Genomic DNA, 22,026 nt, shown 5'->3' on the forward strand with positions numbered 1-22,026 from the left:
ACAAGGACCTAATTTCAGATTCCCAGCACTTACATAAAAGGCCTGGTGTGGTGGCACATGCTTATAATCCCAGAGCTGAAGCATCAGAGACAGAGGGATTTGGGGGGCTTGCTATCCTGCCCCATAGCCAAATTGGTGAACTCTAAGTGAGAGACTTTGCCTCAAAAATATAAGTTGGGAAAAGATTGGAGAAAATATTTTATGTCAGCCTCTAGCTTCAATACACATGAACAAACTACAAACACACACACACACACAAACACACACACACACACACACACACACACACACACACACACACACACCTGAACCTTTGACAGATATGTGGCTTTGTTAGCCATTGACGGAGCCCAAACTCCTGGAGTTATTAATAAGAAACCACATGTACAGATGCTATTTCCACTGAAGAGAAATTTATACATAATCAGGGATGTATCATCTGCTTTGGATGCTTGAGATCTGTGTCATAAGCCAGCCTGGGAAGCTGGGTCTGGACAGTCCAACACGCCCCAGGACATGTATAGCTTTCAGCTGCAAACCTGAAAATTAGGAAAATAGGTTTCAGCTCAAAACTGAAATATTGCAAGCTTCAAAGTGAATTCTACATGATGGAATCTTGAGTGGAATTGCTTTAAGAATGTGTTGAAGTTCAATAGCTAAGTGTATGATCTCAGATTCAATCAATTAGAACTGTGAAATGGTTTGTAACTTTACCCGAGCTCCACCCTTACTCAAGATTCCATTATGATTTAGACACAGAGAGTCTTGTAATAGCAAAAGAAGATGATGAATGTATAACATAAAAAGATCAGTCTTAGCCGCAGTTTATGTTCAGCTGGGAGAAAGTTCTGTATTCTGCAAAGTTAGTTAAGCCAAGTTCTAGACTTTCAGAATGTTCTGCTTTATTGACGCACAGTTCTGCAGGGTCATTTGCTTCCTTGTCATGGACTTTGTGCTTAGGACATCGCTTATGTGTCTCCCTTACTTTGTAATGTATCTGCAGGTTTCAGGGAAAAATGGATAATAGGGTATTTATTCATGGATATAATTTTTCTTTCCTTTTTCATTCTTAAACTCTTATAACTTTATTTCCCTGGGTAGGGATAGAAGCCAGGCAGAAATTACTTAAAGAAAAAAAAAATGACATTAAGAGTTCAATTTGAGTGTCAAAAGCAGAAGAAACTTGGCATTATAAAAGGATCATGAATTCATAGCTGATATTATCTATGGTATTTTAACTCAATGTACACTTGAAAATTACTAGAAATTCATTTTTAATCTGAAATAAATATGCAATTTAATATAAAGTATTTAAAATAAAATTAAACATTATCCATTAGGTTTGTTTCATTTTTGTTATATTTCATTCATCTTACCTCTTACTTGAAACCTCATTCAATAAGCATGTTTTATTAATGACCTATTAATAAGCTTTCACTTAAACATGACTGATTAAAAAGTAGACCTAATTTTAAATAAGTGTTCTGAAAATGTTCATTTATTGAATTCATTGAGGTTTAAGCTCTCATTTGTATAGCTAGAGGGTGAATTACAGATGTGCATGCTTGTTTTATCATTATAATGAAAGCAGAACTCTTATGTACAACATGAATTAAAATTCTGTTCTGACCCATATAACTGCAGCCTCTCCCCCAAATAAATTATTTTTAAACCTTTATATTAAATTTACTATATATGTGCATGATAATGAAAGTATCTATCTTTAGCATAACATAATCAAGGTTAAGAGAAAGCAAAAATTAAGTTCAGACTTTTTAATACTGCAGGGTACATTTTTAGGACTCTACAGAGAGAACTCGTCACACAACTCCCATTAACTTTAATGGAACCTGTATGGGCAAACAGTATGCTAAAATTCCTAGGAAGTTAATGTCAGTAGAGTTTACCAGCTCCACTCTTTCCTCTTTGGACCTCTACTTTAGACTACTTTTACTTTCACATGGTCCACAGAGAAAACCAGCCAATAAAAATGATTAACATAAATGTTTTCCATGTTTTATAAGCTCACATTTTCTATACATCCACCAAAAGGTTAAAAATCTGTGAACAATGCATGTAGATGTTTTTAAAAAATTCAATCAACAATAAAATTCAACTAAATGGCAGTTTAAATGTGTAAATTTGTAAGCATTTTATAAATATGAACATTGTGCATTATTACTTTCTAATGCACATTCATATTTTGTGTTCTCATTTGAAATTAGCGACAAAGTCCAAGAGTTTAAAAATATTTTTAGGGGGCCAATGCCTAATCCGTTAGGCTGGATAGCCCAGACCTATGATAAAACCAAACACAACTGTCAGAAATGATTCCTATATTCTATTATACTCATATACTCATCAGCCTAGCCCAATCATCACCAGAGAGGCTTCCTCTGGTAGTAGATGGGAACAAATGGAGATACCCACAGCCAAACATTAAGCAGAGTTCAGGGAATCCTGCTGAAGAGAGGGAGGAAGGGTTGTAGGAGTCAGAGGGCTCAAGGACTCCAGGAGAACATGGCCCACAGAATCAACTAAGCAAGGCTCATAGGGGTTCACAGAGACTGAAGTGGCAATCACAAAGCCTCTATGGGTCTGCAATAAGTCCTACATGCTGTGGTTGTGTAGCTTTGCAGTTTTGTGGGACTCCTAAAAGCAGGAGTTGCAGGTGTCTCTGACTCTTTTGCCTGTTCTTGGGACACTTCCTTGCCTGGATTGCCTTGTCCAGCCTTAACATGAGCATTTATCCCTAGTATTGTTGTAACTTAACCTCTTGTTAATGGGGTAAAGATATAATCTGTTAACAAATTTAAAGCATTTACTATTTTCATTGACACATGGTTAGAAAAAGAATAATTAGTAAATATTCTTCTAATGACAACTTAACAAAGATGTTCCCAGCACAATAAATTTGGGGACAACACAGTAGCTCTTAGTTTTCTCTTCTCACATCCAAATAGACCTGTCTATTTTAGAACTTCTGGAAATTAACAATTTAAAAGATTGACATGATTCATAAAAAGAGTTGTTCATGTAAACTTCAGAGAATCTTTGTTTTCCCTTAGTTGGGCACCTAAACAACCAAAATTGAATTTAACAAATAACAGTCATGGTTTGATCACAATGTATGGTAGATACTAATAAAGTCACTAATAAAAATGGAGACATCAATAATTATGATAATTGTGTGTTAGACAAGTAATTTAAAAAAACAAAGATTAGCTAAATTTAATTGGTACATAAGACTTTTCTTTATTTGAAGAGCTGTGGAGATGGCTCAGTGTGTCCAATACTTGCTTTGATTCCAATTAAAGTCATTGTTTCACCAAGTTACACTTGAGTGGAATGCTTTATTTCCTGTCCTTGGTGTCCTGCCTTTAGTGAAAAAGTTCACACAACATCCTCCAATGATCTTTTCCAACTTTAGAAACTGTTTTAAAGTAATGAACAAAATGTGCTCTACCCCTGCCATCTTGGGTTTAGTCAATGCTGAGATTAAGGAGAGGGGGAAGGGAGAGAAGGGGAAATGGGAAGAAGAGAGGGAGGGAGGGAGGGGGGAGGGAGGGAGGGAGGGAAGGAGGGAGGGAAAAAACAATTTCAGCTGAGGAAATAGCTTTTTGTGTCTCTCCTTGATCTACTAGATATCTATTTAACTGGAGGTTAAAAATAAAGATATAACTATCCATGGGGATGACTTTCATCCATCTCAATGCTGCATCTCCTTTTAAAGGTATCCACACATTCATATAATATACCATTTGGAGGTTTCATGATATCTATATAATGAATTTGTCAGTTTTCAAAGATGTTCACTTTCATTAGTGTTCCTTAGTATCATACTGTTCTGTTTTCCCTGGGTACTTTCAAAATCCAAGGACTGAAACCTAACAGACCTGACCACAGTGCTGGGGGCCTGCAGGTGGTGACTAAGCCACAGCAGATCCCTCCTGCCTGAGGTCATACATCCTCCTAAGGCCAGTTTGAAGTAGTCTGGACCTTTGCCTTCAGTTTTCTGCCATGTGAATATATTGGGCTCCCTCCTACCTGAGGATAGCACACAGCATGCAAGACTCTGTCTTGGAAGCAGAGTCTGGATCCTCGGTAAACAATAAAAGTCTCCATACATTGATCCCTGATTTCCCAGACTACAGAACTATGAAAAAAATCACTGCCTGTTCCTTATGTACTGCCCAGCCTGTGGTGTTTTGTTACAGCAGCCAGAATAAGTGGAATACAGTAGTGATTTTTGCAGTTTGGAACCTTTTTTAGATTTGTTCTCATTTCACAAAAGAAAATAATTATAGAAAAAAAAATCCAAGACGAAGGGTGGGGGGATTCAGACAAGGTTTATGTATGAGGAAGGATTATTCTCCACTGCAAAATGGATGTCACTGCACAGTTATTTCTCATTCTCTGTGATTTTCCCCTGTAGAGAACAAAAGAGTCTGAAAGACAGGGTGGAGTGAGAATGTGGCTGCTTGTGATTCTATGAAATTACATTGACTGTCTTGTCTTCAATGTCAGACAGTGAAACTGTTTCCTCTAACCAGCTAAAGAGATGCTGGGTGCTTTTGTCTTTCATTTTTTCTGAATGCATAATTTATGTACAGCCCATTTATTACTAACCATGGAGTGTTGTACCTGGAAATCTGCCTTCAAAAGAGCAGAATATGAAAATCAAAATTCACATTTTCAGCTGGCAGTTATGACTCTTGCAAGTAAAAGGTTTGCTTTATCTCTTTCTTTTTGAGGATATCAGATAAGCTCCAAGTAAACTCATCCAACTATTAAAAACAATATTTATAAAATTAAACATGGATTTTAAGTCTTTCAATTTGCCTGACTACTCATGAATCTCAGGGGAAATTTAGAAGAGAAAATACTTTAATAAAGCACCATTTCTGACTAGTCTGGTATGTGTTTCACTTGCCCAATACAATGATGCTTGATATTGCAATGATAACAAAAATACATAATAGCTAATAATTACAAAGCAATTACTATCTGCAAGGCATAGTGCTGAACATTTTGTACAGTGCTATGTTATTTAATCTGTTCAACATATAAGTAAAGTGCTGTCACCATTTCATATTTACAGTGAAGAGGGAATAAACATTTGCCAAATTGATAAAAAAAAAAAAGAGTTAAGATTTTTAACTTAGTTGTCTGTCTCTTGATCTCTGTTCTGACTTATCAGAACTACCACTTTATACCTGTTAGGGTGGATAAAGAAAATTATATTTAAACTAATTAAAATTTTTCCAGATTTAGCCACTCTATTATAAACCACTAAGAAAATTTGAAATAGACCATTGAAGTTTAGGATAACAAAATATTAATCAATGGAGTGATTCAACACACACTAGGTACTATAAGCCTGTGCTTGTGCTAAAGAAGAATTCAGTCATTGTTTTAGTCATTTTTCAGAAATGGACCTGAACCCTTCTGTTTCCAGAGAGGTGGGTTTAGTTACTGAGTGCTACATAGCTTGCAAATGACAAAGCCAATTTTATCATTTCCAGGATAAAAATTAGAATCATATTCACTCATTTTACTATCTATGTATTTATTTCCAAGTGATTTGCACATAGTGAGTGGCCTGTCAGCTTTTTATAGTGGTAAAAAGACACTGAAGGTATTGCTTAAGAAGACAGCTCATATTCTGCAGTATCTCTTTCTTGAGTGTGGGTGGACCTGTGACTTGCTTATAACCACAGAACTGACGGGATGCACATGATGGTGTGTATATGATTCTGTCTTCATTTTGCTTGCTGCTGTCTATGGAGAAGGCAGTGATATCACAAGAGTCGTGTGGCAATGAACTTAGATGGTCTCTATATTAGCCTTCAGCATTCTCCCTCAGACAGACAGCAAGAAGATGAGGCCTTGTGTCTGAACAACACAAGAGCTGATTTACAGCAATTCCTAAGTGAATTCACAAATGGTTCCTGTCCAGGTTGAGCATTCAGAAGAACCCAGCCCTACATTCTTTCCTGATGCCTTTCAAAGATGCCTGATTCCCAGAAACTTTGGGTAATTAATGTTCGTTGGGTAGAGCCAATACATATACAATAATTTCTTACTCAACAGAAAACTAATAAATGTCCTTGGTCTTGATTTGGGGCTAGGATCTAGCACTGAATTTAATTATTATCAAGCTGAGTAATATTTGCTTAGCTAAAATTCAACAACTTTTTATGTAATACACAGACCTAAATAAAAACGTTTTGTTGTTGTTTTTGTTTCTATTTTTCTTTTGGTTCTGGTTTTGAGACAAGATTTCTCTGTGTAACAGCCCTGCATGTCTTGGAAGTCACTTTCTAGATCAGGCTGAGCTCAAACTCACAGAAATCCACCTGCCTCTGCTCCCCAAGTGCTGGGGTTAAAGTGTACACCACCACACCCAGCTGGAAAAACTCTTGGTACATCAGTGACAAAACAGAACATGATTCTGTGACAGCAGTAAGGAAGAAGAAAAAGCTTCTCATAGTATTCATAAGATTATAATGTTCCCAGGGTAAGCTCCCTCCAGCACACACTCAACACTTCCTCAGAGCATGCCCAGCCTTCTACAAACAGCCCACCCCTCCCACCCATTACACCCCAAACCCAGTAATAATAGGAATAGAAGAAGAAAAATCACAGCTCAAAGACCCAGAAAGTATTTTTAACAAAAACATAGAAGAAAATTTTCCTATCCTGAAGAAGCACATGCCTATAAAGGTATAAGAAGCTTACAGAATACCAAATAGACTGGATCAGGAAAGAAAGTCCCCTTACCACGTAATAATCAAAACACTAAAAATATAGAAGAAGGAAAGACTATTAAAAGGTGAAAGTGAAAAAGGACAAGTAATATATAAAGGTCGACCTATTAGAATTACACCACACATCTCAATGGAGACTCGAAAAGCCAGAAAGGCTTGGACAGATGTCATGCAGACTCTAAGAAACAATAGATGCCAGCCCAGAGTATAATACTCAGTAAAACTTTCAATCACCTTAGATAGAGAAAACAAGATATTCTATGATAAAGTAAAATTTAAACAATATCTATCTCTAAATCCAGCCCTACAGAAGATAGTAGAAGGAAAACTCCAACTGAAGGAAGTTAACTACACCTATAAAAATACAGGAAATAAACAATCTCACACCAGCAAATAAAGGGAAGCACACACACACACACACACACACACACACACACACACGCATGTGTGCGCGCGCGTGCACTACCACCATCACCACCAAAAACAAAATAACAGGAATTGACAATCATTGGTCATTGATATCTCCCAATGTCAGTGGACTCAATTCCCCAATAAAAAGACACAGACTCACAGAATGGATGTGAAAATAGGATCCATCCTTCTGCTACATACAAGAAACACACCTCAACATCAAAGATGTGTTTTGTCTCACAGAAAAGAGTTGGAAAAAGATTTTCCAAGCAAATGGACCTAAGAAACAAGCTGTTGTAGCCATTCTAATAACTAACAAAATAAATTTCAAATAAAAATTAACCAAAAGAACACTTCATATTCATCAAAGGAAAGATCCAGAAAGATGGACTTTCAATTCTTTTTTTTTTTTTTTTTCAATTCTTAACATTTATGCCTCCAATTTCAGGGAAGTCACATTTGTAAAGGAAACACTACTAAAGCTATAATCACACATTGACTCTCACACATTGATAGTGAGAGACTTCCATACCTTACTCTCACCAATTGACAGGTCACTCAGACAAAAACTAAATAGAGAAATAATGGAGTTAGTAGATATTATGACTCAAATGGACCTAACAGACATCTACAGAACATTTCACCCAAACATAGAAAAATATATCTTCTTCTTAGCACCTCACAGAACTTTCTCCAAAACTGACCACATACTCAATCACAAAGCAAGCCTCAACAGATACAATGAAACTGAAATAACATCCTGCATGCTATTAAACTACCACAGATTAAAATTGGACTTCAACAGCAACAGAAACAACAGAAAGTCTATAAATACATGGAAACTGAACAACTCTCAACTGACTGCTGAGTCAAAGTTGAAATAAAGAAAGTAATGAAATACTTCCAAGAATTCAATGAAAATAAATATACTACATACCCAAACTTATGGGACACAATGAAAGCAGTGCTAAGAGGGAAGTAAATAGCACTAAGTGCTTACATAAATAAATTGGACATGTTTAATATTAGCAACTTAACAGCACACCTAAAAGCTCTAGAACAAAAACAATTAATCACACCCAAGAGGAGTAGACAGCCAGAAATAATCAAATTGAGGGCTGAAATCCATAAAGTAGAAACAAATACAGCAATATGAAGAATTTATTAAATCAACAATATAGACAAACTCTGACCCAAACTAACTAAAACACAGAGAGAGGATCTCTAAATTAACAAAACCAGAAACAAAAAGGGGGACATAACAACAAACACCAGGGAAATGCCAAGAATCGTAAGATCATGCCTTAAAAACCTGTACTCCACAAAATTAGAAAGTCTAAAAGAAATGAATAATTTTCTAGATAGATACAACTTGCAAAATTAAGTCAAGATCAGACAAACAAGTTAAAGAAGCAGTCATTTAAACTCTTCCAACCAAAAAAAGCCCAGGGCCAGACAGTTTTAGAATAGAATTCTACAAGACTTCCAAAGAAGAGTTAAGACCAATACTCCTCAAATTATTCCACAAAATATAAACTGAAAGGACATTTCCAAAATCATTTAATGAGGCCGTAGGCACCCTGATATGCAAAGCACACAAAACTCAACAAAGAACGAGAATTTGCAGGCCAGTTTCCCTTCTTGAACATAGAGACAAAAATACTCAATAAAATACTCATCCCAATCCAAGTCTACATCAAGATCATCCACTATGATCAAGTAGGCTTCATCCCAGAGATTTAGGGATGGATCAACATATGAAATCATTCAATGTAATCCACCATATAAACTAATTAAAAGAAAAAATCACGATAATCTTATTAGGTGCTAAAAAGGCCTTTAACAAAATCTAAAAACCCTTCATGATGAAAGTCTTGGAGAGATTTGGGAAATAAAGGACACACATAAACATAACAAAGGTAATATACAATAGCAAACATCAAATTAAATAGAGAGAAACTCAAAGAAATTCCACTAAAATCAGAGACAAGATAAGGTTGTCTACTCTCTCCATGCCTATTCAAAATAGCAATTGAATTTCTAGTGCAAGACAACTGAAAGAGATCAAGGGGATAGAAATTGGAAAGGAAGAAGTGAAAGTATTATTATTTGCAGATGATATGATAGCATACATAAGTGACCCCAAAAATTCTACCAGGGAACTCCTACAGCTGATAAACACATTTAGTGAAGTGACTGAATACAAGATTAACTCAAAAAAATCAGTCCTCCTATACACAAATAGCAAAGCAATTGAGAAAAAAATCAGGAAAATAACACCCTTCACAATAACCACAAATAATATAAAATAACTTGTGGCAACTCTAACTAATTAAGTGAAAGACTCATGTGACAAAAATTCTTCAAGACTTTGAAGAAAGAATTTGAAAAAGATATAAGAAGATAGAAATATCACCCATGTTCAAGGATTGACAGAATTCACATAGCAAAAATGGCAGGTGGATCTCTGTGAGTTCAAGGCCAACCTGGGCTACAGAGTACAGAGTGAGTTCCAGCAAAGGCACAAAGCTACAGAGAAAACCTGTTTCAAAAAAAAAAAAAAAAAAGGCACTCTTACCAAAAGTAATCTACAGATTCCATGCAATCCCCATCAAAATTCCAACACAATTCTTTACAGACTGTAAAAGGACAATACTTAACTTCCTAAAGGAAAAGAAAAAACCCAGGATAGATAAACAATTTTATATAAGAAAAGAACATCCAAGATCTCACCTGATTTCAAGCAGGAAAACAGAGCTATACTAATTAAATTTTCATGGAATTGGCATAAAAACAGACAGGTTGATCAACTGAATCGAGTTGAAGATGCTAAGGCAAATCCACACACCCATGGACACCAAATTTTTAATACAAAAGCCAGAAATACACAATGGAAATAAGAAGCATCTTCAACAAATGATGCTGATCTAACTGTATGCTGGCATGTAGAAGAATGTAAATCTATCTATATCTATCACCCTGCACAAAACTGAAGTACATTGGAATAAAAGACCTCAACATAAAATCAGATACACTGAGTCTAACAGAAGAGAAAGTAGAGAATAGCCTTGAACACATTGGTACAGGTGACAACTTCCTGAACAGAACCTCAATAGCACAGACTCTAAAAGCAACAGTCAATAAATGAAACCACATCAAATTCAGAAGCTTCTGTAAGGCAAAGGACATCATCTATAGGTCAAAATGGCAGCATACAGATTGGAAAAAGATTTTCACTAACCCCACAACTGACAGAGGGCTAATATCCAAAATATATAAAGAACTCAACAAACTAGACATCAACAAACTAAATAATTCAATTCAAAAATCTGATACAGTCTGGTTATCCTTTGTTTTACACCTAGTATCCACTTATAAGTGAGTATATACCATGTTTGTCTTTCTGAATCTGGGTTACCTCACTCAGGATGATGTTTTCTAGTTCCATCCATTTGCCTGCAAACCTCATGATGTCATTGTTTTTCTCTGCTGAGTAGTACTCCATTATGTACATGTACCACATTTTCTTTATCCATTCTTCAGTTGAGGGGCATCTAGGTTGTTTCCAGGTTCTGGCTATTACAAATAATGCTTATTGAATGATTGAGCATTCTTTGGGTATATGTCCAAGAGCAGTATAGCTGGGTCTTGAGGGAGGTTGATTCCCAATTTTCTAAGAAAGCACCATATTGATTTCCAAGTGGCTATACAAGTTTTAATTCCCACCAACAGTATAGGAGTGTTCCCCTTGCTCCATATCCCAGATGTAAAGCAAAGGACAACCAGACTGCAACTCACAACTCCAGGAGGCTGCCTATTAAAGAGGACCTTAAGAAAGACACAGGGGTCACCCAGCAACAGAGAAATGGATGAGATTTACATGAGCAAACTAGAGGTGAGGGGGGTAATGGAGGACAAGGGTCAGGGAGAAAGAGAGCTTAGGGGAGTGGGAGGTCCCAGCTGGATTAGGAACAGAGTGGGAGAACAAGGAAAGAGACAACATGATAAATGGAGACCCCATGGGAATAGGAAGAAGCAGAGTGCTAAAGAAGTCCCCAGAAATCCAAAAAGATACCTCCACTATAGACTACTGGCAATGGTCAAAGGAGTGACTAAACTGACCTACTCTGGTGATCGGATGGCTGTACATCCTAACTATCATCATAGATCTCTCATCCAGTGACTGGTGGAAGAAGATGCAGAGATCCATGGCCAAACCCTAGGTGGAGCTCCAGGAGTACAACAGGCGAGAGAAAGGGGGGATTATATGTGCAAGAAATATCAAGACCACAATTGGAAAAAGCACAGGGACAAATAGCCAAACAAATGGAAACACATAAACTGTGAACCAATAGCTGAAGAGCCCCCATGGAACTGATCCAGGTCCTCTGGATAAGTGAGACAGTTGATGAGCTTGAACTGTTTAGGAAGCCCCCAGGCGGTGGGACTGGGACCTACCTGTCCTTTGTGCATGAGCTGGCTTTTTGGAACCTAGGGTCTATGCTGAGACACTTTGCTCAGCCTTGGTGCAGGGAGGAGGGGACTGGATCTGCCTCAAGTGAATCTACCAAGCTGGGCTGAATCCCCAGAGGAGACCTTGCCTTGGAGGAGGTGAGAATGAGAGTTGGATTGGGGGGAGGGCTGGGGGGGATGACAGAGGACAGGTGAATCTGTGGCTGATATGTAAAATTAAATTAATTATAAAATAAAATATTTATTTTAAAAAATCGAGTACAGCTCTAAACAGAGAATTCTCCACAAAAGAATCTCAAATGGCAAAAAAATATTCAAGGAGATGTTCAACATCCTTAGCCATCAGGGAAATGCAAATCAAAACAACACTGAAATTCCATCTTACACCTGTCAGGATGGCTAATATCAATAATACAAGTGACAGCTCATGATGTGGAGCAATGGGGAACACTCCTCTATCACTGGTGGGAATGCACACTAGTACATACAATATGATAGTTCATCAATATGGTGATTCTTCAGAAAATTGGGAATCAATCTATCTCAAGACCAAGCCATATCACTCTTAGGCATATACCCAAGGGACACTCAACCATACCACAAGGACACTTGCTCAACTATGTTCACAATAGCTTTATTCATAATATCCAGAAACTGAAAACAACCTAGATGCCCCTCAACTGAAGAAGGAATAAAGAAAATGTGGTACATTTACACAGTGGAGTATTACTCGACTGTTAAAAACAATGGCATTATGAAATTTGCAGATGGATGAATGGAACTAGAAAAAAAATCATCCTGTGTGAAGTAACACAGACCCAGAAAGATAAATGTGGTATGTACTCACTCATAAGTAGATATTAGCTGTAAAGGTCAATCATGCTAATCCACAGACCAAGAAAGGCTAAGTACCAAGGAGGACTCAAGGAGGGAATTGTGGGTTTCCTTGGAATATAGAATAGATTTTCCAGGTAGACTGGGGACCGGTGGGAATGGTTAAAGGAGGAATCTGGAGGGCAAGGGAGGAAGTAGAGAGTCCTGGGAGAGACAACTGGAATTGGGGGTGGGGGGGCATTTGAAGAGTGATGTAGAAACGTAGTGCTGTCTCCTATTAAGGGGGGATATGGAGCCAAACTGACCATCTTCTCTAACCAGGCAATGCAGCAGGACTGGTACATCAACCCAACCACAAAACCTTTGACCTATAATCTTTACTGACTGTAAGAAAGACTGTTGAGGCATTGGTGGTGCAGAACTTGTGGGAGTAACCACCCCATGACTGATCCAACCTGAGATCCACATCAAGAGAGGGAGCCCACGCCTGACACTGCCTGAATGGCCAGGAACCAGAGACAAGACAGCCGAGAGACTCAGGAGAGAGCCAAGCACTACTGGCAAAACAAAGAAGAAAAAGGCGGGGGGGAAAAAGGGTTATTCTGCTAAACTCATTAAACTCATAGGTCGTTACCTAGTCCAATTGTCATCAAAGAGACATCATCTAAGCAACCGATGGGATCAGATTTACAGACTCAGCCAAACATTATGCGGAACCAAAGGAACCCGCCCCCCTGCTCCACAGAAGAGGGGGAGGAAGGATTGTAGGAGCCAGAGGGATTGAAGACACCAGGAGAACAATGGCCCCAGAATCAAATAAGCAGGGCTCACAGGGGCTCACAGAAACTGGAGCCATAAACACGGACCCTGTATGGGTCTGCCCTAGGTCCTCTGCTTGTACCTTATGGTCATGTAGCTTGGTGTTCCTTTGGGACACCCAACAATGGGAGTGAGGGGAGTGTCTCTGACTCTTGCCTGCCCTTTGATCACTTTTCCTCCTACTGGGTTGCCACAGCCAACCTTGATATGAGGGTTTGCACACAATCTTATTGTATCTTCTTAGGTATTTTCGGTGTATATCCCTTGGAGGTCTGCTCTTCTATTTTTTTTTTTTTTTAAGGGAAACTGGGGAAGAGTTGATCTGAGGGAGAGGGGAGATGGGAAGAAGGGACTGGGAGGAATGGAGGGATGGGGAACTTATGTCTGGATGTAATGTATGAGAGAAAAAGAAAAGTTAAAATAGAAAGATTACAATGGTTTATATAAAAGGAACAATGACTCAGCCTCCAAAAATTAATAAAGCACTTTGTGTGTGTGTGTGTGTGTGTGTGTGTGTGTGTGATATGATTATATCTCTTTCTTTTGGAGTAAGTGCTATGAAGAATTGATCATTTTCATTCAAAATCTTTTTTTTTTTTTGCTACATTCTCCATTTTAAGGACCACAAATTAGACTTCAGTGGACATTTATTTTATCCTTGTGTTATTCAGCCATTCTAAGGAGTTTAGTCAAAGATTTTCAAAAGGTAATTAAGTATAAAAAAATAGATAGGTGACTGGGGATACTCAATGAAATTGCTGACTTATTTTTAAAACATGACTATACACAAAATGCAATTGAAAGAGAACTATTTCTATAATCACTGTTTCTGCATTGACAATACAATAGGTAATATTTTATTTTTATCTATCTGGAAGCAAATGAGTAAGAGACAACAGCAAATGGAAGATGAGTCTCTCTTTTCCTAGTAAAATTTTTAGACTTCAAAAACAGTTGGGAAAATTCAAAAATCACATCTAACTACGACCTAAAACTCCACAGAATGACATCATGAAATAATGTGCTTTGTAAACACAGAGTGGGGGCAATGGCTGGTAATAGAAGGTTTTTAACTGGATAACTCTCTGGCTTTCACCAGCTTCAATTGTTTGGAGTGTGTGAACTTTTGAGGTCTCTATAGCACTGCATGATTTTCATATTCAGTAAGCCTGCAAGTGTTTGTGTACAGATAATTGCCATGTCTTGTACTGAGGATATGAACTGTGCAAAATTACTGTAGGAAGTTGTAAATGATGTATAAAATGAGAAACCTTTGCCCACTGGCAGTACATGGATATAACAGAGATACTGATGCGCAGTCTCTTCCCTGTCACTTGTCATAGTGCTCATCTTATAAGAGGCATAGCATATAAATAAAGCCAAGTTTCAAACATGCACACTAAACAACCTATTCGTTGCTCCTTTAAAAGTTCTACTTCTTCCTTAAAGACTGGCTTTTAAAAACCATAGTGTCCAGGGTATATGCACAGAACTTCTACGTTGATTGTTCCAATTGCATATCTAAAAATATCAAATGCAGAAGATTCACTTAATTCTGTAAACATGTGCCTTTATACTTTCATTAAGCATTGTTACGTTTCTAGGCTTGCCATCCAAAGTCAATGTGCTTGTGGTACATATACACAGGCTTTGTTGATAAGCAACATATAATCATTTAAAATCATTTAAGGCAGTGTGATCTCGATTCAACACTTCAATGTTTGAAAGACATTAGCTCTCACCCAGGACGGATGGACAAAGAGTAGAAGCCACAGCACCTTCCTCCAAAGCCAGCTTTAATCTACAATTATTGTGGTGTCTTCTCACTCCAATTCACATACCAATTCTCAACTCATGTATTTGGTCAAACAGTAATGCTAAATGAACTTATATATGCAATGCCATCTTGTAACAAGATATGGTACAGCCATGGGAAATAAATGTGAAGAAAAAATCATGGTAGATATGTTCCTTGAGTTTCTGTTCTTGCACATAGACTTGATATACACCACTACATTCTAAGGACTGAGGGAAGCATAAAATCTTTTCATGAGGGAAATAGTATCATGTTGTCACCAAAATTTAAAAAATGAACAACAAATACACAGAAAATTGCAAATTTTGGAAAGAAAAAGAAACCACCAACACCTTAAGCAAAATCTCTTGGGAGGGATAATGGAGTGGGGTCGTGAGATGGAAATTGTGAACTGTTGTGTGATTTTTTTGATTGTGTTCTAACAATAAAGCTTGCTTGGAGTCAGAGGGTGGAACTAGCCATTAGCTGACCATAGAAGTTTGGAAGACTGTAGACAGAGAGGAGACAGGAAGTGATAAGGCAGGGCTGAGAAAGAATCTCGGCCCTTTTTTGGGTGGAGGAACAAAAGAGGTAGGAAGCAACTGGCAGCTGCTCCCTGTTCTCTGATCTTTCAGGTCTTACCCCAATATTGGACTCCCAATTTTTTATTGATAAAGATTAATTAGATTAATACTTCAGTGAACTGTTATAGAACTGCTGTAAATTCATTGAGAAGCTCTCTGCTATACAATCTGAGGGCAATCCCCATACTTCATTTGGTTTTACCACCTGTGACTTAACCAGGTTCTTTTAATGATTATCAAATAAAAATTCTCTTCAGTCTTACAATAGGAGAGCAAACTAACCATTATTACAAGATACTAGAAAATTATTTTGTTATTAAAAGCCCCATGTTTTTTGGTTTGTTTTTAGAAAAAAAAAAAACTTAACCTGTATACAATCTAGTGATAGTAAATGGTGGAAGGGCAAACCCTTTCTTGCTTACTCCATCCATCTTCACTACCTGAATGGGATGGAAGAGATGGATAAGCAAAATTGGTAGTTTATAGACACAGAGTCACTAAAAACTGAAAACTGACACACTCTAGAGTCACCTACCAGAGAGTCTCATTGAGAGATTTCCCTGATCGGTCTGGCTCTAGCTTGTGGAAATGTCTAAGGGTATTGCATTCTTTATATCCTCTAGTCTCTTCATGGGCCCAGTCCAGGTGAGCAGTGTCATTCCCAGAGCAGGCGGTCCTGGGCTGTACAATAAAGCTAATGGAGAATGGACCATCAAGAGAGTTAGCCAGTAACATTTCTCCACAGTTTCTGCTTTGAGTTTTGCATGAGTTCCTGTCCTGATCACTAAATAATGAACCTATAAGCTGAAACAAGCCCTCTCCTCTCTTTCCTCAGTTGTTTTTGGACTGATATTTTATCCAACAATGAAAAGAAAAGTAGAACAGAGATCTGGTCATAGGATAAAAGAATGCCTCCCACACACACCTTATTGCCACATGACTCTCCACCTATTTGCAGGCATTCTTCACAGTACATATCTGGCAGAAGAAATAAAGATGTAAGTCTCACTAAAGAGAACAGAATTGCAGAATGGAAAAATACTACAAAAATCAGAACCAAACACTCATAGGTAAGGGGTGTTTGGGCCAAGAAGACTAACCATTGAAACCAAATATGTTATGTACTTAAATGACAAAGTAAAGAGTGTACAAGAACAATAGACAACATGCAAGAAAAGATGGTCAGTATAACCAAATGCAGAAAGTCAAAAGGAGTAAAAATTAAATGCTAGATATATAGAGATAGAGATACGGATATTACTATGAAGAAGGAGGATGAGAGAAAGGAAAGAAGGAAGGAAGAGACAGAGGGAGAAAGAAAGAAGGAAGGAAGGAAAGAAGGAAGGAAGGAAGGAAGGAAGGAAGGAAGGAAGGAAGGAAGGAAGGAAGGAAGGAAGGAAGGAAAGATGCTATCAGAACATACTTTGTGGGCTTCTCCATAGATAGATAAGAAAAAACTGGAGAAACAATATCTAAGTTTGAAAACATCTAATGGATCCCTCCACAACTAAAAAAACAAGTAAGAAAATAATTGATTAAAGAATAAAATACTAAACACACTGGTATATTATTTTCAATTTGTTAAAAACACCAAATAAAAAAGAAAAAATAAATTCAAAAAAGACTGTCCAATAGAGCAGAGAAGAAAAAAAAATACACATTCACTTTTCCTCAGAAAACAGAAGAAAAAAAGAACATATAATGAACACTTTAAATGTTAGGAAGAAATAACAACAAACTATGATTCTATAGTAAGTAAAAGTATCAGTCAAAAGTGAAGTAGAGAGCTGGGAGCATGGATCAGCAGGCAAGAGCACTTGCTGCACAGGATGAGGGAATGAATCCAAGTACCTCAAACCTACATGTACATGTCTGTGAGCCCAGTGCTGCTAGAAAAGAAACACGGGAATTATTGGGACTGGCTTACTGGCTCCAAGCCTTCAGATTCAGTGGGAGAATCTCTCTCAAGGAAATAAACAAAAGTGACAGAGCAGGACAATCATCCCCTTCCTCCGGCATCTGCACGTGCACAGAGCTGCATACAGTACAAACACACATAACACATGTGTGCAAGTACACAAACAAAAGAATTTTTTAAGTGGAGATAAAGACTTCCTTAGGCTAGTAAAACTTAAAGTTTTAGCCAGTATGCCTGCCTTGAAAAAAAAAAAAACTTCATTATTTAGATAGATAAAGAAATAATAAACTTAGAGAAAGAATAAAAGAGGAGAAATAAGTGAAAGTAAAAATAAAACATTCATTATCCTTAACTTATGTATTGGAAATCATTTTGATCAAATTAAAAATGGTAAAATTATAAGTGGCAATGTTTGTATACATGTGCATATATACATAAGTTAAATGACTGATAACAATGCTACATTGGAGATGAAGAAAGTTTTGAGTTCATTTTGTCACTGTACAATATCTCTACTACCCCTGAAACAATATAAAATAATGTATAAATGAATTTTGATTAGGTACAAATATGCATTAGAACTAGGGGGAGCAGATGAGAAAAAACTAAAACCAATAGAGAGTTCATATTTGAGTATATAAAAGGCTTAATTAATACCATGAACATTCAAATTACTGAATTAAAATTAGGAGTAAAAAAAACAAGAACAGCTAAAACTGAAATAACTGACACTATTAAAAAGCAGCTAAAAAACTAAAAGGGTGGCAAAATGGTACATCCTAGATCAAGAATGTCAGCCATCTCCTTCAAAATTGGTGACCAAAATGTACATTGAACAGACAGAGGTCTCCAAGGCAGTTACAGACCCAACTGTATGTTGCTTACAAGAAATTCACTTAACTATAAAACACACACACACACACACACACACACACACATATGTATGTATGTGTATATATATATATATACAATGCTAACACTCATCACTACAAAACAGAAGTGGCTTTATTAATTTTCAATAAGACAAAACAGAGAAGAAAAGGTAAGGTATCAGGGATCAAGAAGGGCTTTATCTAATGATAAAAGGTTAGTTTTCTTTGTAAACTTTAAAAAATTGAATTTTATTCACCAAATAATGGAAAATTAAGATGTATGAGAAAACAATCTAATAGAACTTCAAGTAGAAATAAATTAAGTCATTACTGTGTTGGAGATTCTAACATCACTCTCAGAAATGCACAAATTCAAGACTCAGAGATGGCACATCACGGATGTAAATAACATCATCAATCAGTGGACTTGATGAGCATCAAGACTACTTCACATAGCAGTAACAGTAATCATCTTAAGCTCACATTAGAAACATCCACTAAAATACAGAACATTCTGAGCCACAGTACACAACATTTGGTAGAATACGAAGGACAGGACATGTATGTTCAGACTATAGTGGAATAAAATGGATCACTAACAAAAAGAGCTCTAACACACACACACACACACATACACACACACAAAGTTCTAAATTAAATACAGAGATTTCAGAAATAATTGCAAGAAAAGTATTTTTATATCTTTATGATCTAAATGAAAGCATAATGTACCAAGATTGGTGAAATATAATAAGGGCAGGCCCTACTGGAAAATTTATTGCAAAGTGTTACCAAGTAGATTCAGAAAAGCATATAACAAATCTAACAACCATTCATAAATTTTTACAAAGACAATTGTTAGAGTAAACTAGGAGTAGAACTTCTAATTAATAAAGCACCTTAGTTAATTAGTTAGTTAGTTAGTTAGTTAGTTAGTTAGTTAGTTAGATTTTTAACACAGGGTTTCTCTGTATAGCCCTGGCCGTCCTGGAACTCATTCTGTAGACCATTCTGGCATTGAACTCGTAGATCTGCCTGCCTCTGTCTCCCAAGTACAGTGATTAAGACCACTCCTGTCTTAGTTATTTATTTTTGTAAGTAAGTTATTTACATATGTGTGTGTGCATGCATACACACAGGTGCACATGTGTAAACCTGAGTGTAGGGGCCTGCCAAGGCCACAGGCATTGGATGGCCCTAGTGCTATAATTATCGGTGATTGTGACTCACCTGACATGGAGACTGGGAACTGAACTCAGGTGTTCTGTAAAAGTTGTATAAGCTATTAAGCAGTAAGCCATCTCTCCAGCCCCTAAAGCATCATATTTCATGGTGGGAGAGTAGAACCCTTCATGCTAAGATAAAAAACCACACATTGTTGAACTCAGTGTTTTCATTTATTGTAAAAATACATGAAGTTGGAAGGTAACATAATGGGAAGTCCTGGGTAGATTGAAAAGGTAGATTAGGATGAATATGATAAGATATATTGTACATTTGTGTAGATTTTTCAAACAATAAGTTAAATTTTTAAAGTAATTATGGGTTATGACCATAGCTCAATAGCATAATTTTTTACTTGCAAGGCCCTCAATCATCAACACACACACACACACACACACACACACACACACACACACACACACAAAACATGAATGAAGAGTAAAGAAAAGCATAATAAGGCAAAAATATCATTCTTCTCCGTGGCTTTCTAAATCATGATGAAAGTCCTAGTCAATGGAAGAAAATAAATACAGAGGATAAAGAAATGTAAATTTTCTTTTTTTTAAATGCCTCAGAAGTCCAAGAAGTGGATGAGATCTACATGAGTGGACTGGGTGTCGGGGAGTGGCAGAGGGTGAGGAGTGGGGGATGGGAACATAGGGAAATGGGAGGGTCAAGTTGGACCAGGGACAGAGTGGGAGGGCAGGGAGGAAGATACCATGATAGATGAGGACATCATGGGAATAGGAAGAGGCAGGGTGCTGGGGAGGCTCTAGGGAATCCACAAGGTTGACCCCACCTTGGTCTGCTGGCAGTGATCCCGAGGGGGCCTGGTCTGGTCTACTCTGGTGACCAGTCTAGTGAATACCCTAACCGTCATCATAGAGCCTTTGTCCAGTGAGTGATAAAGGCAGATGCAGAGATCCATGGCCAGACACGAGGCTGGGCTCCAGGAATCCAATTGATGAGAGATAGGAGAGATACTGCAGGCCAGCGACGTCGAGACCATGATGGGAGGACGTGCAGAGAGGACTGGCCACACTAGTGGAAGCCCATGAACTGTGGACTGGTGGCTGTGGAGCCCCCATAGGACTGGACTAGACCCTCTAGATACGTAAGACAGTTGTTTGGCTCGAACTGTTTTGGGGGGCACCCAAGCAAGGTGATCGGGATCTGTCCCTGGTCTATGGGCAGGCTTCTAGAACCCGGTGCCTGTAGTGTGACACATTGCACATCCTTGGTGCAGTGGGAAGGGGCTTGGACCTGCCTAGGCTCAGTGAGCTAGGCTCTGCTGACTCCCCTTGGGAGACCTCGATTGGGGGGGGGGTATGGGGTGGTTTGGGAAAGAGGGCTGGGGGTGGGAGGAGGGAGGAGGGGGGAATCTGTGGATAGCATGTAGAGTGAGTAGAAAATTTCTTAATAAAGAAAAACGAAAGAAAAAATAAAAAGAGCTCCAAAATACAAAATAAATATACAAAATCAATAACTTTCTTATATGCCAATAAGGAACAACTGAAAATTTAATAAAGACAAAACGTTGTTTACATTGCCACTTCAAAAAGTAAAATATTTTGGAATTTATTTAACAAAGATCTTTAGATAGAAAACTACAAAATTTTATAGAAAGAAATTAAAGAACTAGAGAAATAAATATTCTGCATTGATGGTCAGAAGATATATTTAACAAGTTGTCAATTTTTCCATTTTAAGCTATAGATTCAATGAAATATGGCTATTAACATTAATTTTTTACTATATATAGACAAGCCAAAGTCCTAACAGGTTATTTTTGCAGCTGTTAAATAAATTCTAGCAAGTTATGTTGTGATTCATATGGAGGGACAAAAGACTTTATAGGTCAACAAAATCTTAAAGAAAAAAAGGCAGGGAATGATCACACATGACTCGAAGCCTTATTACAATGCTACAGTTACCAAGACAGTGTGTTGGCCAAGGATTAGACAAATAAGTCTAGAGAACAAAACAGAGAGCACCAAAATAAACCCACATCGCTATAGTGAATGCAACCGTATCAAGAGACAAAGGATGCTACAGAAGCAAAGCGGCCTTTTCTGAAAGGTTATAGAAAAGCTAGACGTACAAATGCAGAAAAGGTGACTATAGAAACAAGGCTTATCTCTTCCAAAAAGTTAATTAAAAATGGACCATAGATCTAAATATCTAAACAATGACTTTGAGTTTAATTGTGAATTTATACATATAGCACAACAAAAGTATGGTTCATTTAAAAGAAACCAATAAAATAGATTTAATTACAATTAAAAGTATCCACTATTAAAAGCACTACCTACTCTGTTGATGAGAT

At 37.3% G+C, this 22,026-nt stretch overlaps 1 long non-coding RNA gene across 1 annotated transcript in view; it reads right to left on the minus strand.

Annotated features, from left to right (window-relative positions):
* The window catches only part of LOC119087375, a 75,248-nt gene that overhangs the window by 16,465 nt on the left and 36,757 nt on the right, over positions 1–22,026 (minus strand). The gene's annotated exons all lie outside the window — the stretch shown is intronic.

This window comes from Peromyscus leucopus, chromosome 2, assembly GCF_004664715.2.
Source record: "Peromyscus leucopus breed LL Stock chromosome 2, UCI_PerLeu_2.1, whole genome shotgun sequence".
NCBI classification, from domain to species: domain Eukaryota; kingdom Metazoa; phylum Chordata; class Mammalia; order Rodentia; family Cricetidae; genus Peromyscus; species Peromyscus leucopus.